The 15,760-nt window shown below is 46.3% G+C and overlaps 1 protein-coding gene across 2 annotated transcripts in view; it reads left to right on the top strand.

Moving 5' to 3' along the window:
- The window catches only part of LOC126162757 (sodium-independent sulfate anion transporter-like), a 220,202-nt gene that overhangs the window by 176 nt on the left and 204,266 nt on the right, over positions 1 to 15,760 (top strand). Inside the window, exon 1 of one of the 2 annotated variants that reach the window (XM_049919444.1) lies at positions 45 to 412. The exons of the other annotated variant lie outside the window; for it this stretch is intronic. The gene's annotated coding sequence lies outside the window, so the exon portion shown is untranslated. Of the gene's footprint in view, positions 1 to 44; positions 413 to 15,760 lie in introns of those variants that run through there. 2 annotated transcript variants of the gene reach the window in all.

The following is a 15,760-nucleotide window of genomic DNA, read 5'->3' as shown; positions in this document are numbered from 1 at the left end:
TACGCGGGAACAGGGACAAGCAGCTCGCGTAGATATAAACTTAGCTGACTTGCAGAATGGAACACTTCCGTTTTCTGTATACTGCTACTGTTGTTTTCAGTCTCGCGTGTTGCTAAACAATTGTGAGATATACATGCGTTCGTGATGCATCATATTAGAAGTGTACATATATCCAACTTCCAGTACGGAACGCAATTAATGTAAAAAAAAAAAAAAAAAAAAAAAAAAAAAAACCGCAGTTCCGTGATCGTTGTGTGCTTCTCAGTGTTTATATCCTCTTAGTTGATCGCTGGAATGAAGACGCTTCAGAATGTATTGCACAGCTTCAAAATAATCTCAACAACTGGGCCAAGGAAACTTGGCTATTGACCGCTACTCGTTCTAAGCACTGGGTTAGGGACCCATGCTGCGTGTAAGTACGTCTGGCTTCTAGCAGTAATAATAATGTGTATTATTCGTTTCATTTTCTTACCCCGTGGATGGAACGGCCTTTGTCGAAGCAAGTGGAAAACAAAGTTTTATTGACCCTCCTGTTGCATTTATAAGCAACACGCAAAGAGAGAACTCTTAAACAATACCTAAGCTCAGATCGTCCCTGTGCACCTACAAAGTTAGTCTTAGTTGCCCTACAATTTTCGATTTATGTAATCAAAACGTCTACAGTGGCTGAGAATAACGTTGTTCGCAAGTTTATTTTCTACAGATGCGTAAGCAAACTATTTAATAGCTACTGGAAAAAGGACGCCTCACTATAAATTCCTGTGCTCATTACGTCTGTCTTTCGCTTGCATGGAGATATTACGAACGAAACATTTCACTGTGCACTTCATATTTTTGCTGGTTTTATTTCTCACTTTTATTTCCTATTGGAGACTGTACAAGTGGAAGATTAATTTTGACGAAATATTTAAACACATCTGCTTTCGTTCAGATATTTGAAATTCTCTTTCGTCAAGTTGTGGCCCTCATCGTGTTACCAATCAGAGCTAGGGAGAGAGAGAGAGAGAGAGAGAGAGAGAGAGAGAGAGAGAGATAGTTGAGAAAAATCAAGAGAAATCCTGACACGTGAAATCTGCCTAAACTGCAACCAGAAACAGGCGGCGTCATTTTTTTTTATAAGATACTGGGATTCGAATCGTCTACCACGGGGAGCCAACACACAAGTGTGTATTTAGCGACCTCTGCTACGGAGGCGGCTGTATCACGCCTTAAGAGATGCCAAGTGATAGTGTTATAACCTTGTCTAACGTATTTTTAGTGTTTCTGCAGTAGTCAGAGCTCATTAAAATCTACCACATTTAATTGTATAATACAAATAATAATATAAATCTGAAGTCCGCCAACATAGTTGCCCACAGGGAGAATATTGCGACCTGCTTTTCGTAGTAGCGTCTATATTCCGGAACGACTGTAATTCCGCCAGTGACGGAAATGAAACTGATATTCCAGTACATCTTCTTGTGAGGACGTAGCCAAAGTGGGGGTCCAGGTGGTCCAGAGGCCGCCCCCACCTCCCCTCCCCCCTGAATCAAATTACATATGACCTGAAACTTCCTGGCAGATTAAAACTGTGTGCCGGACCGAGACTCGAACTCGGGACCTTTGCCTTTCGCGGGCAAGTGTTCTACCAATTGAGCTACCCAAGCACGACTCACGCCCTGTCCTCACAGCTTCACTTCTGCCAGTACCTCGTCTCCTACCTTCCAAACTTTACAGAAGCTCTCCTGCGAACCTTGCAGAACTAGCACCCTTAAAGAAAGGATATTGCGGAGACACGGCTTAGCCACAGCCTGGGGGATGTTTCCAGAATGAGATTTTCACTCTGCAGCGGAGTGTGCGCTGATATCAACGCACACTCCGCTGCAGAGTGAAAATCTCATTCTGGATACATATGACCTAGCTGCTGTATACTGAAACTGAAAGATGTTTTGATTTTCAATCATAAGACGGAAAAGAGATACGTATTATCGATAGGCAATAAGTCTAACGATAGATTTAACCTATGTATACACCCATAGCACTATCGGCTATCGCCCATCCCTATTTTAGCCAAGACCAATTGTTCGTCGTGCTTGAGTTCAGATGTTGTTTTGTTAATCAGTCGAATTCTTATTTGGAATTGAATTTAATGTTAGTGGTACTGTATATTGTTATCGTGTTGTGTGCTGAAGAGTGATGGGGTAATTCCCAATTGTGGATAAGTTTGTAACAAGAAAGAAGAGGAAAACCGATTTCGATTCGTCCGCTAGCGTTATGGTACGTTAAAAATGTGCTCGCATTGCTGTAAAAGCCTAATAACCCCTTTGTAGCAGTTTAATGTTAATACTGAAGTCGTTATTTGGAGACTGGTAGAACTTCGAGGTTGCAATATTTCACAAATCAACGGAGCGGCAATCATTAAAAATAACATTAAAGTAAAATCAGTGCTTAAAAATGCACTTGGATTTGTGTGCATCGCCCAAAAATCACTTTGACCGACAAAAATATCAGCCAAACGACAATAGTTGCATTTCTTTAAAGAAAAATCGCTCAATACTCTATCATCGGTAGCCCAAATGGCAATATATCGCCCAATCTGATCATCCGAGGGTACTTAGTTATGAAAAGCAGTTCAGATAAGGAACGATGGGGAGGAGTTTGCGGAGAGAGGAAGGGGTACGTGATGACAGTACATTCTACAGTTCGTTTCTAAAAGATTTTTTATTTTTCGCTGGCTGCTTGAATTCGTCCTGCATCCCTTCCTCTCCTGTTCGTCTAAAATGAATTTACGCTCTTGTAATACTACAGTAACTGAAGCCATAAATTTCATGCACAATTAAATTTTAAAGTACGCTTTCACGTACTATCAAATGACTTAACATGCACAATTAAAGGAAAAACATGCAATGACAGAACTAAATCCTTTGTTATGACGCATCTCATTTTAAAACGGTGTAAACCAATCACTTTTTCTAAATTCTCCACCGACTTGTGGTAGCTCTGCGTGTTATACATTTATTTCATGAAAGATTCCAAATCTCTTATTAAAGATGCAGCCCTTTTTCAATGAAAAGAGCCGCATCGAAGGTGAGCGTAACATCTCTTCGGAGACTCCCAGCACTAAAAGCCATATGATAAATAAGTTATAATTCAAATTCTTCTCACTCACTCACACATTTTTCTGCCGGGTCATTCTTTAATGCAGAAAGTGGTCTTTTTTACATTGCAAGAAATGAGACGCATACTTAAATGAGGAAATTTGGGAAAATATCGAGATGAATAATTCCAGGTCATTTACATTTCTGCCATCAAAAATTATTAGCTTCTGTGTCGAACAGAGATCTCTTTATTCCAAAAGTCCTGTCGGTAACAATCACGGTGTCCAAAAAAAATTAGCACTCGTCCATTCCTGAGCTGTTCCTCACCGCAAATTCAGACTGAAAGAAGAAGAGTGTAAAATGACCTTGGAGAATGAAGGGAGATTGGAACATGACTGCTTTTAGCGGTTTGTCAACATACAGCACTCCTAAGTAACGAGATTATATCTCCACTTGGCGAAAACACGACATCAACGTCAAATAAATGGTTTACAGTTCTTCATGGAAATCTTCAGTATAAATTAAACGTAAGAGCTTTTTTATGGTCATCTTTAACCAATCAGACCCCCCCCCCCTTTCTGATAAAATCCTGGCTATGTCCATGCTTCTTGTTGTAAGACTTCCTTGTATTATTTTTGAAATATCCAGCGAAGTGTAATCATCCATTTTCATTCCTTTGTAAAGTTCAAAATCGTTCAAATGGCTCTGAGCACTATGGGACTCAACTGCTGAGGTCATCAGTCCCCTGGCCTAGAACTTAAGAACTACTTCAACCTCACTAACCTAAGGACATCATACACATCCACACTCGAGGCAGGATTCGAACCTGCGGCCGTAGCGGTCGCGCGGTTCCAGACTGTAGCGTCTAGAACCGCTCGGCCACCCCGGCCGGCCTTTGTAAAGTTCTTTGATATGAACGCAACACCACACCCTAGTAATGCAACTGAACCGTTTAGACTTTAACATCTATGTTTAGACTGATTTTTACTTACGCTTTGTATACTTTCAAAACACTGTAACAATATTCTTCATATGCAGAGAGACAACTATTTAAATACCGAATAGAAATCCCTCGTATACGTACTTTATTTTCTGAACTTTCTTCACGTACGGTAGCCGTAATTATACCTTTACATAATTATAAATATAAGCATTGTAAGATCGTGATAGGTTCGAAAGATATAGTTAACTTCAGACAGAACTCTGAACTTACGAAGAACATCAGTGTTCATGACACATCATTAATAATGAGATGTGTAGAACTGTCGACAAATGCACCAACGAAGATCCTCTCTCTCATGTCTAGTACGCCAAGTGATTTCAAAAACAACTGAATTGCGCTAGAGCTTTGATAACTATTGCTTTTTCATATTCCCTGAGTCCACAGTTAGAAATGTTGAATAATAATAACAACGTTATGGTTCATGGCTTGATGAAAGCCTTCCTACTGGGCGCTACTTCGGCAGTTGTGAATCATGTACATCTGCAAACCACCTTACACTGTAGTCAGAGGGTGCTTCACGTACCAATATCTTGTTCACCCCGTCACTGTTCCACAAGCGAATGATGCGTGGGAAGAATGACTGTTGCTAAATCTCCGCCTTAGCTCTAGCTTCACGAATTTTCTCATTATGGTCATTTCGCGAGACGCATGTGGGAGGAAGTAATATGTTATTCGACTCTTCCCGGGTAGCACTCTGTGGAAACTTTCAATAGGAAACCTCTACGTGATGCACAAGGACTCTCTTGTAGCGTCTGTTACTGGTGTTTGTTGACCATCTCTCTGAAGCTCTCGCACCGACTAAACGATCCCGTGGCCGGCCGCTGTGGCCGAGCGGTTCTAGGCGCTTCAGTCCGGAATCGCGCCGCTGCTACAGTCGCAGGTTCTAATCTTGCCTCGGGCATCGATGTGTGTGATATCGTTAGGTTAGTTAGCGGACTGATGACCTCAGATGTTAAGTCCCATAGTGCTAAGAGCCATTTGAAATGATCCCGTGGCAAACCCGCCGCTCTTCGTCGGATCGTCTCTCCCCCTCCGATTAATCCAACCTGGTAGGGCTCTCAGACTGATGAGCAATACTCACGAATCGGACGAACAAGAGTTTCGTGACACCCTTCTTTCGTGAATAACTTAAATTTCCTTCAGATTCTTCCTAGTAGTCTCAGCTGGCATTAGATTTTCCTATTTGTTTTGTGTGTTCATTCCCCTTCATGTCGCTGCTGATGGTTACTCCTAGGTATCTTTCGGTAGTCACAGTTTTCAGCGATTTGTCACCAATAATGTAATCGTAGATTAATGGATTACTTCGCCTGTTTATGTGCAATATGCCCCATTTATTTACGTTCAGAGTCAGCAGCCAGACCCTGTACCATGCATCAATCCTCTGTAGATCATTTTGCAAATCGATACTGTTTATGGGTGTTGATACTTTCTTACAGCCAACCACATAATTCACAAACTGTCTCAAAAAACTTCCGAACCTGTCTACTAGATCAATAACTGTCTTACCACACATCCTTGGGGTACTCACGAAACTACCTTTACATCTGTCGATTTTGATCCGTTTAGAGCGACTTCTTTTTACAAAAACATCATAATACTTGAGAATAAAACATCTGACTAATTAGGAATAATGGATGCACAACTGGATTACGTGGAGATTAGCGAATACTAAGGAAATACCGGATTGCCTGCATTATTAAAAGGAAAATTGATATTTTACACTCTGTCCACGACGATTTCATTAGAGACAGAGAACAAATCGGTCAAGATAAGGCTCGAAAAAGAAACAGACCATGTTCTTTCCAAAGAAACCACCTCGAAATTCTTATTAGTCGATCTTGGTGAGCCAATAATGTCCAGATATAGGTCGGACAAGGATTTAAACCGAATTCCAAAAGAGTGACGGAGCAGTGTCGTAACAGTTGGGCCACCTTGTTCATTACCTACCTAATTTGTTCTAAAAAGCTGCGCATGTAAACGGGATTTATTCGGTGCTCGTACCTCTTGTTCTATTGGTGACAGAAAGATAGTGTCAAGTGTTTTGGATAGCCCTGGGCTAGCAACCTTTCGTATTCCCAACAGAAGAATCGACTTACTATAACTATCCTACATTGAAGGCTCAAAATTTGAATATTACACCATTCCTTCAGCTTAGGCAGATGAAGCAAATCGGTTTCCTTCTTTTTACATTATATATGATCTATAGTATGACTTAAGAGGCTTGAGGGGCCACTTAGTTCATGGGCGGTTTCTGAGAAAACCCGGAAAACATTTTTGGGTACCAAAACTGAGCCGCTCTTTCCAAGACGGTTATGTTCAACAAATGGCTGAAATCTTTGTGGTACATTACCAAGATCCCGGTCCCGATCTCAAACAGCCTTGAAAATTTTCTTTATATTTTTATTCGTTTCCGTGATACAGAGGTTCAAAGTTACCCTACTTCTACACGTAAAATACGCACGTAATATCCAGTGTGAGGCGAAAACATAATTTATAAACTGACGTAGCACGAATAAATATGTTGTAAAGTGTCTCCGTTATCATTAGAAGGGTTCTGGGAAGCCCATGTTGTAGTACTGTAGTACATGCATAATTTTTGTGCACGTAAAATATGGTCTGATCTCAATTTAGTTTAGCGTTATTTCAGTTCCACATACGAAAACTATCAAAATTTTACACACCCATGAAGTTCTTTTCATATGAGTGACACGTCCTGCTGTAGCAGGGAAAAGAAGAGAACCAATGGATAAATGCTTCTATCGGAGCACAAAAAATGCGAATATGTTAGTTAAAAAAAAAAAAAAATAGATTCCGACTGAAAAAGGTATATCAGCAACCTAGTTCTACCTTCCTCAGCACTTTCGTAAATTTTCCCAAAAAATTTAATATGTGAACATACTCGTGTTTTTTATGCTGAGAAAGGAGAAGGCAGTGACAGTTGAAAGAGATGAAAAAGTAATAGATATTTGACGAGAGTAGACAGTGATTGCGGTATAGAAAGAGAGAGGACACAGTAACAGTTGGAGAGGAATAACGAGAGGGAGAAAATGTGACGCAAGCGATAATGAGAAACGGGGTCTATGACAATGACAACGAGGAAGAGAGAGATAGTGGCAGTGGGAAGGAATGAATGAATAAGATAGTAGCGGTAAGAGAACAGGGAAGAGACAGTGCCAGTGAGAGACAGCAGTAGTAGAACATATAACTTCGGCGAAGTTAATTACACTGGCGGATAAGTTCAACATTAGAAATGTGAGGACAGATGGAAGCCTAGAGTTCTGTATCTCCAGACTCTATGCTGAATTTCTCGGCTGACTGGCTGTGAGACAGAAGAAATGACAGTTAGAGAGGACACAGAGATAACAACAATGAATGGGCTGAATGAATGAATGAATGAATGAGTGAATGAGTGAGTGAGTGAGGATGAGCAAGAGGCAGTGGACGGGTATGAACGACTACCAGCGATGGACTAGTGGGCGAGTTACAGTTAGGGAAGCTTGTGGTAGTATGAGGAGTTGCGTATTAAAAAGGGCGCGAATACGTTCGAATGACAAAATATTTGGGAAAAATTTTAAATGTGCGAGGAAGGTAGAATGAGGCAGCTGGAACCCCTTATTTGCGGTCCAATAGGGGCAATTTTCGCTCATCTATATTTATGGATCATTGTAGACGGGAGAAAGAGAGAGGATGAAACGCAGTACCACCTCGTAGCCAGATCCAGTCGAACAGCTCCAAGATAAACTCAGAGCTTATCGTCTCCACCCGAAGTCAGGCACTTGTCCTCGCTGAATATGACGCTTTAGTACAGCCGAAAAATTCAGCATATAGTCTGGAGATACAGAACTCTAGGCTTCCATCTCTCCTCACATTCCTAATGTTCAGCTTATCCGTCAGCGTAATTAAGTTCGCTGAAATTCTGTGAATGGAATCAAGGGGGCAAAATTAATAACATATTACACTGAAGCGCCAAAGAAACTGGTATGCGTGTTCAAGCACAGAGAGATGTGGACAGGCAGAATACGGCGATGCGGTCGGCAAGCGTATGTAAGACAAGTGTCTGACGCAGTTGTTAGTTCAGATACTGCTGCTGCAATGGCAGTTTATAAACATTTAAGTGAGTTTGTACGTGGTGTTATAGTCGGCGCACGAGCGATGGGACACAGCATCTCCGAGGTAGCGATGCAGAGGGGATTTTTCCATACATACATTTCAAGAGTGCGCCGTGAATATAAGGAATCCGGTAAAACAACAAATCTCCGACATCGCTGCAGCCGGAAACAGATGCTACAAGAACGAGACCAACGACGACTGAAGAGAATCGTTGAAAGTGACGGAAGCGCAACCCTTCCGCATACTGCTGCAGACTTCAATGGTGGGCCATCAGAAAGTGTCAGCGTGGAACCATTCAACGAACCATCATCGATATCGGCTTACGGAGCCGAAGGGTCACTCGTGTACCCTTGATGAGTGCACAACACACAGCTTTACGCCTTGCCTGGGCACGTCCACACCAACATTGGATTGCTCATGACTCGAAACATGTTGCCTGGTCGGACGAGTCTCGTTTCAAATTGTATCGAGCGGATGGACGTGTACCGGGTATTGAGACAATCTCATGAATCCATAGACCTTGTACGTCAGCAGAGACTGTTCAAGCTGGTAGAGGCTCTATAATGGTGTGGGACGTGTGCAGTTGGAGTGATATGGCACCCCTGATATGTCTAGATACGACTCTGACAGGTGACACATACGTAGGCATCCTGTCTGATCACCTGCATCCATTCATGTCCAATGTGCCTTCCGACGGAATTGGACAATTCCAGCAGGACAATGCGACAACCCCCACGTCCACAATTGCTACAGAGTGGCTCCAGGAACTCTCTTCTGAGTTTAAAAGCTTCCGGTGGCCATCAGACTCCCCAGATATGAACATTATTGAGCATATCTGGGATGCCTTGCAACGTGCTGCTCAGAAGATATCTCCATTCCATCGTACTCTTACAGGTTTATAGATAGCCACACAGGCTTCACGGTGTCAGTTCCCTCTAGCACTACTTCAGATATTAGTTGAGTCCATTCTACGTCGTTTTGCGGCACTTCTCGGTGCTTGCGGGGCCCCTACACGATATTAGGCGGGTGTACCAGTTTCTTTGGGTCTTCAGTGTATGGCATGAAATGATTTCAGCGAAATCCATTCAGAAATGTTGGATCGTCGATATCATCGATGTGTCGTGTGAAATGAACATATGTAAGATATAATTGTTCCAAACTCCAGGATACATTCTGAATTCAGTGCCACTTCTGTTAAATAATCCTATTTCTCCAGATATTAGCAACCGTTCACTCTATGTTTCTATACCCGCATACCCGCAGGAGAGAATGTGATTAATTGTAGTCGTCGGAAGTAAAAGGAAACAACAGCGGCATCGAAAATTTAAATCGTTAAAATGTTTTGATCGGGTGGCCTAAGGTTTTGAGACGTCAGCTTCTAATAAGAAAGCAAAAGATCCGGATTAGCATTTTGGTCTGGCGCAGGTTTTTTATTTGCCATCAGTCATTGAAATTTCTTTCGCTTGTAGGTTTTGAACTAGCTGTCTTCTCCCCATCCCGAAACTTCTTGTTATTTAGCAGCTTCGTCCATGAAGCTGGTTTTCGAGTTGGTCGCTCTTTAAAAGTAGCCCCATTCGCCTTTGCATGTGACAGAAAGCTGTCTTTTGTAGGTGAAAAAGGGCTGTAGAAGCCGGAAAAATTCATTTATTTTCATAATTCGAGAACTTTCTTAATAACTTGCAACGGTCGACGATAAGTCTACATTCAAACCAAAAACTTAACAGCTCTCAAATATAACGCTTTCCCCCCTGCGGGTCCGGGGATTAGAATAGGCCCGAGGTATGCCTGCCTGTCGTAAGAGGCGACTAAAAGGAGTCCATCCCCCTCACGGGGGTAGTTAGCGCCTGCGTCCGGAGACGGAGGGTTCCACGACCTCTCTTTGCGGCCATTTTGCTTTTTCACTTCTCGTTTCTTCCTACCTTTGGTTGGTTCCTTTCTTTGCTCTTCTCCACCTCACTGTCTTCCTTACTCTTTCCCCTGCACAATCTCCTTGCCTTCTTATTGCCTTCTTCTCCTTGCCTTCTCATTGCCTTCTTCTCCTTGCCTTCTCATTGCCTTCTTCTCCTTGCCTTCTCTGGTCTCCGCCTCGGCGTTTGAGACAGTCTATCCCCTCTCTCTCTCTCTCTCTCTCTCTCTCCCTCTCCCTCTCTCTCCTTTTTCCTCTTCTTCCTTCCTCCCTGTGCGTGCCTGAAGGCCGACCCACGCGTTCGCACGCGTAGCCGGTGATGGGGTAACGCGTAATTCCCCGCCCTGGGTAGACATGTAAGGCACGCGCGTACCCCCTGGTAAAGGCCAGGCCCGGGGAGGGGTGATTGCCTGAGCTGATACCTTCTGACCATGCCGATTGGTCCCTCCGTCTGTTTCTCGGGAGGTGTGACCTGAGGTGTAAACATTCACCTAAGGCGGGAGTGCCCTCTGAGAGGGTCCCCACAAGGAAGGAGCGCGCCATCGGAGACGCTGGCAATCATGGGGGATTCCTCCGCAATGGATTCTACTCCATCGCTTTAGACTTCTGCCCAAAAACGGAAACGTGACCAGCCACCAGTGACAAAAGTACTACCGCCTGCCCCACAGTTCCTCGTCGATTCTCGATCTGAGGACGGAAAGGATTTTTCCTCTGTCAACCCTTTCATTATCCAGAAGGGTGTAGATGCCATAGCCGGATGTGTCAAATCTTGTACCAGGTTGCGTAACGGTACCTTATTACTAGAAACTGAGAGCGCCTTTCAGGCACAAAAACTGCTTCGGGCCACACTCCTGTACACGTTCCCTGTCCGGGTGGAGGCCCACCGAACTCTGAATTCGTCTCATGGTGTAGTCTATACTAGCTCCCTCGACGGATTGACTGACGAGGAGATTCAATCTTTCCTCGCTGAGCAGGGCGTGACGGCTGTCCATAGGGTCATGAAAAAGGTCAACAATGACCTTGTACCGACCCGGACACTTATCTTGACCTACGATAGTGCTAAGCTGCCATCGCGCATCATGGCGGGCTACGAGGTTATTTCTGTTCGCCCCTATGTCCCGACACCTACGCGCTGCTACCAGTGTCAGCGTTTCAATCACACTCGACAGTCTTGTTCCAATGCGGCTAAATGTGTCACTTGTGGCAGGGATGCCCATGAGGGTGACTGTCCACCTCCGTCTCCTCGTTGTGTGAACTGTCAGGGTGACCATGCCACATCCTCCCGCGACTGTCCTGTCTATAAGGAAGAACGCTGTATCCAAGAAATTCGGGTCAAAGAGAAAGTGTCCACCTCGGCTGCTCGCAAGCTATTGGCTAGTAGGAAGCCCACGCTGCTCCCAGCGGGGAAATACAGTACTGTCCTCGCCTCTCCTCGGACTGCCCTGGAGGTGGCAACCCAGACATGCGATCTGACCTTCACCACCACGGTCGTCCGTTCGGCCAGTGCTAAGATCGCGCGGTCGACGTCTCCTCTTCCTCCCATCACCCCACAGACACCAGCCCCTTCATCAGCTTCTGCTAAGACGAAGACCCAGAAGTCCGATGCACGGGCCTTCAAGAAGGAACCATCCCATGCAGACTTCCTACGTTCCTCGACCTCCCAGCCTTCGACCGGTACTTCCACCAAACGTCCTTCCAAGAAGGCTCATAGGAAGCACAGTTCTCCTTCTCCGCCACGGCGCATTTCTTCTCCTGCGCCACCTAGCGGTTGCCGCCCCAGACCGTCATCCGTTTCGCCTGGCCGCACCGCTGGTAGCCGAACATCTGGCCGTGCACCGGCGGAGGAAGCTCCCCCTCCCGGCCATCCTCCCAAGATGGCCGATGAACCTATAGACCCAATGGACGATGACTGACCGCCTACTGATAGCGGCGGCGGTGCTCGCTCGAAGCCAGGCCCTCAGCGGCCTTCGAGGTGACCCCTTCTTTCATTTTCCTTTCTTCTTACGATGGCACTTATTCACTGGAATATTCGCAGCATTCGCTCCAACCGAGAGGACCTGAAGTTGCTGCTTCGCTTGCACCGTCCGCTCGTCGTAGCCCTCCAGGAAACGAAGTACGCCCATGCGATCACATTGCCTTGGCACACTACACCTCTGTGCGTTTTGACCTACCCCCTGTGGTAGGTATCCCAGCTCATGGAGGGGTTATGTTGCTGGTCCGGGATGATATTTACTACGATCCCATCACGTTGCACACCGGCCTGCAGGCAGTTGCCATCTGCATTACTCTCCCCACTTTTACATTTTCCATTTGTACCGTTTACACTCCATCGTCATCTGCCGTTACCAGGGCAGACATGATGCAACTTATTGCTCAGCTACCTGCACCATTTTTGTTAACTGGAGACTTCAATGCCCACCATCCCCTTTGGGGCTCTCCAGCATCCTGCCCGAGGGGCTCCCTGTTAGCAGACCTTTTCAACCAGCTCACTCTTGTCTGCCTCAATACTGGCGCCCCTACTTTTCTTTCGGACACATCTCACCCTTATTCCCATTTATACCTCTCTATATGTACTCCCCAACTTGCACGCCGGTTTGAGTGGTATGCACTTTCTGATACATATTCGAGCGACCACTTCCCGTGTGTTATCCATCTCCTGCAGCATACCCCCTCTCCGTGCTCCTCTAGTTGGACCATCTCCAAGGTAGACTGGGGGCTCTTCTCTTCCAGGGCGACCTTTCAGGATCAAACCTTCACAAGCTGCGATCGTCAGGTCGCACACCTCACGGACGTCATTCTCGCTGCTGCTGAATATTCCATCCCTCACCCTATTTCTTCTCCACGTCGCGTACCGGTCCCCTGGTGGTCCGCAGCATGTAGAGACGCTTTACGTGCTCGTCGACGTGCTTTACGCACCTTTAAACGCCACCCTACAGTGGCGAATTGTATCAATTATAAACGATTACGTGCTCAGTGTCGTCGTATTATTAAAGAAAGCAAGAAAGCCAGCTGGGCTGCTTTCACAAGCACCTTCAACAGTTTTACTCCTTCTGTTGTCTGGGGTAGCCTGCGCCGGCTATCTGGCACTAACGTCCACTCACCAGTTTCTGGCTTGACGTTCGCGAATGACGTCCTTGTGGCCCCTGAGGATGTCTCCAATGCCTTCGGCCGCTTTTTCGCAGAGGTTTCGAGCTCCGCTCATTACCACCCTGCCTTCCTCCCCCGCAAACAGGCAGAGGAGGCTAGGCCACCTGACTTCCGCTCCTCGAATTGTGAAAGTTATAATGCCCCATTCACCATGCGGGAACTCGAAAACGCACTTGGCCGATCACGGTCCTCCGCTCCAGGGCCTGATTCTATTCATATTCAGATGCTGAAGAACCTTTCTCCTGCGGGTAAAGGTTTTCTTCTTCGTACATACAATCGCATCTGGATTGAGGGACATGTTCCCGCATGCTGGCGCGAGTCTATTGTTGTCCCGATTCCTAAGCCGGGGAAGGACAAGCACTAGCCTTCCAGTTATCGACCTATCTCGCTTACCAGCTGTGTCTGTAAAGTGATGGCGCGAATGGTTAACTCTCGATTGGTTTGGCTGCTCGAGTCTCGACGCCTACTTACCAATGTACAATGTGGATTTCGTAGGCGCCGCTCTGCTGTTGACCATCTGGTTACCTTTTCGACCTTCATTATGAATAACTTCTTGCGGAAGCGCCCGACCGCGGCTGTGTTCTTTGATTTGGAAAAGGCTTACGACACCTGTTGGAGGGCGGGCATTCTCCGCACCATGCATACATGGGGCCTTCGCGGTCGCCTCCCTCTTTTTATTCGTTCCTTTTTAATGGATCGACAGTTCAGGGTACGTGTGGGTTCTGTCCTGTCAGACACCTTTCGCCAGGAGAATGGGGTGCCACAGGGCTCAGTTTTGAGCGTCGCTCTCTTCGCCATCGCGATCAATCCAATAATGGATTGCCTCCCAGCTGATGTATCAGGCTCCCTTTTCGTGGACGATTTTACCATCTATTGCAGCGCGCAGTGTACACGTGTCCTGGAGCGCTGTCTTCAGCGTTCTCTTGACCGTCTTTACTCCTGGAGTGTCGCCAATGGCTTCCGTTTTTCTGCCGAGAAGACGGTCTGTATTAACTTCTGGCGCTACAAAGAGTTTCTCCCACCGTCCTTACGACTCGGTCCCGTTGCTCTCCCAATCGTGGAGACAACCAAATTTTTAGGTCTTACATTTGACAGGAAACTTAGCTGGTCTCCACATGTGTCATATTTGGCTGCCCGTTGTACCCGTTCTTTAAATGTCCTCCGTGTTCTCAGTGGTATGTCGTGGGGAGCGGATCGAACCGTCCTACTTCGTCTATATCGGTCGATCGTCCGCTCCAAGCTGGATTATGGGAGCTTCGTATACTCCTCTGCACGGCCATCCATCTTACGCCGCCTCAACTCCATACAACATCGGGGTTTACGACTTGCGATCGGAGCGTTTTATACTAGTCCCGTAGAGAGTCTTCATGCTGACGCTGGCGAATTGCCACTCACCTACCGGCGCGATATACTGCTTTGTCGGTATGCCTGTCGGCTACTGTCAATGCCCGACCACCCGTCTTATCGTTCCTTTTTTGACGACTCTCTCGACCGTCAATACGGGTTGTATGTCTCTGCCCTGCTACCCCCTGGAGTTCGCTTTCGTCGCCTCCTTCAACACCTTAATTTTTCACTCCCTGCAACCTTTCGAGTGGGCGAGAGCCACACGCCACCTTGGCTCCAGGCTCAGGTCCGCGTTCACCTTGACCTCAGCTCGCTCCCAAAAGAGGTTACCCCCGGTTCGGTCTACCACTCCCGTTTTGTGGAACTTCGTTCGAAGTTCATCAATATGACCTTCATTTATACAGATGGCTCTAAGACCAATGACGGGGTCGGGTGTTCTTTTATTGTCGGGGCACAAAGTTTCACATACCGGCTCCATGGCCATTGTTCGGTCTTCACAGCTGAGCTCTTTGCCCTCTACCAGGCTGTTCTTTACATCTGCCGCCACCGACATTCTGCTTATGTCATCTGCTCAGATTCCCTGAGCGCCATCCAGAGCCTCAGTGATCCGTATCCGGTTCACCCTTTCGTGCACTGGATCCAACGCTCTCTTCGGCAGCTGGTGGACGTCGGTTCTCCGGTTAGCTTTATGTGGGTCCCTGGCCATGTCGGTATCCCTGGGAACGAAGCTGCAGATGCCGCGGCCAAGGCTGCGGTCCTCCAGCCTCGGACAGCTTCTTGTTGTGTCCCTTCATCCGATTGTAGCAGGGTTATTTGTCGGCGCATTTTATCGCTGTGGCATGCCGATTGGGCTGCACTTACAGACAACAAGCTTCGGGACTTAAAACCTCTTCCCGTGGCTTGGACGTCCTCCTCACGCCCTTCTCGGCGGGAGGAGGTAGTTTTGGCCCGGTTAAGAATTGGACACTGCCGGTTCAGCCATCGCCATCTGCTGACGGCTGCGCCGGCGCCGTTCTGCCCATGTGGGCAATTGCTGACGGTCCGCCACATTTTAATGTCCTGTCCGGATTTTAACACACTGCGTCTAGATCTGCCATGTACTTTAGATGCCATTTTAGCGGATGACCCACGAGCAGCTGCTCGTGTTCTTCGTTTTATCAATTTGACAAACCT

This window comes from Schistocerca cancellata, chromosome 2, assembly GCF_023864275.1.
Source record: "Schistocerca cancellata isolate TAMUIC-IGC-003103 chromosome 2, iqSchCanc2.1, whole genome shotgun sequence".
Classification (NCBI taxonomy): domain Eukaryota; kingdom Metazoa; phylum Arthropoda; class Insecta; order Orthoptera; family Acrididae; genus Schistocerca; species Schistocerca cancellata.
This window is presented reverse-complemented; position numbering and strand designations above follow the sequence as displayed.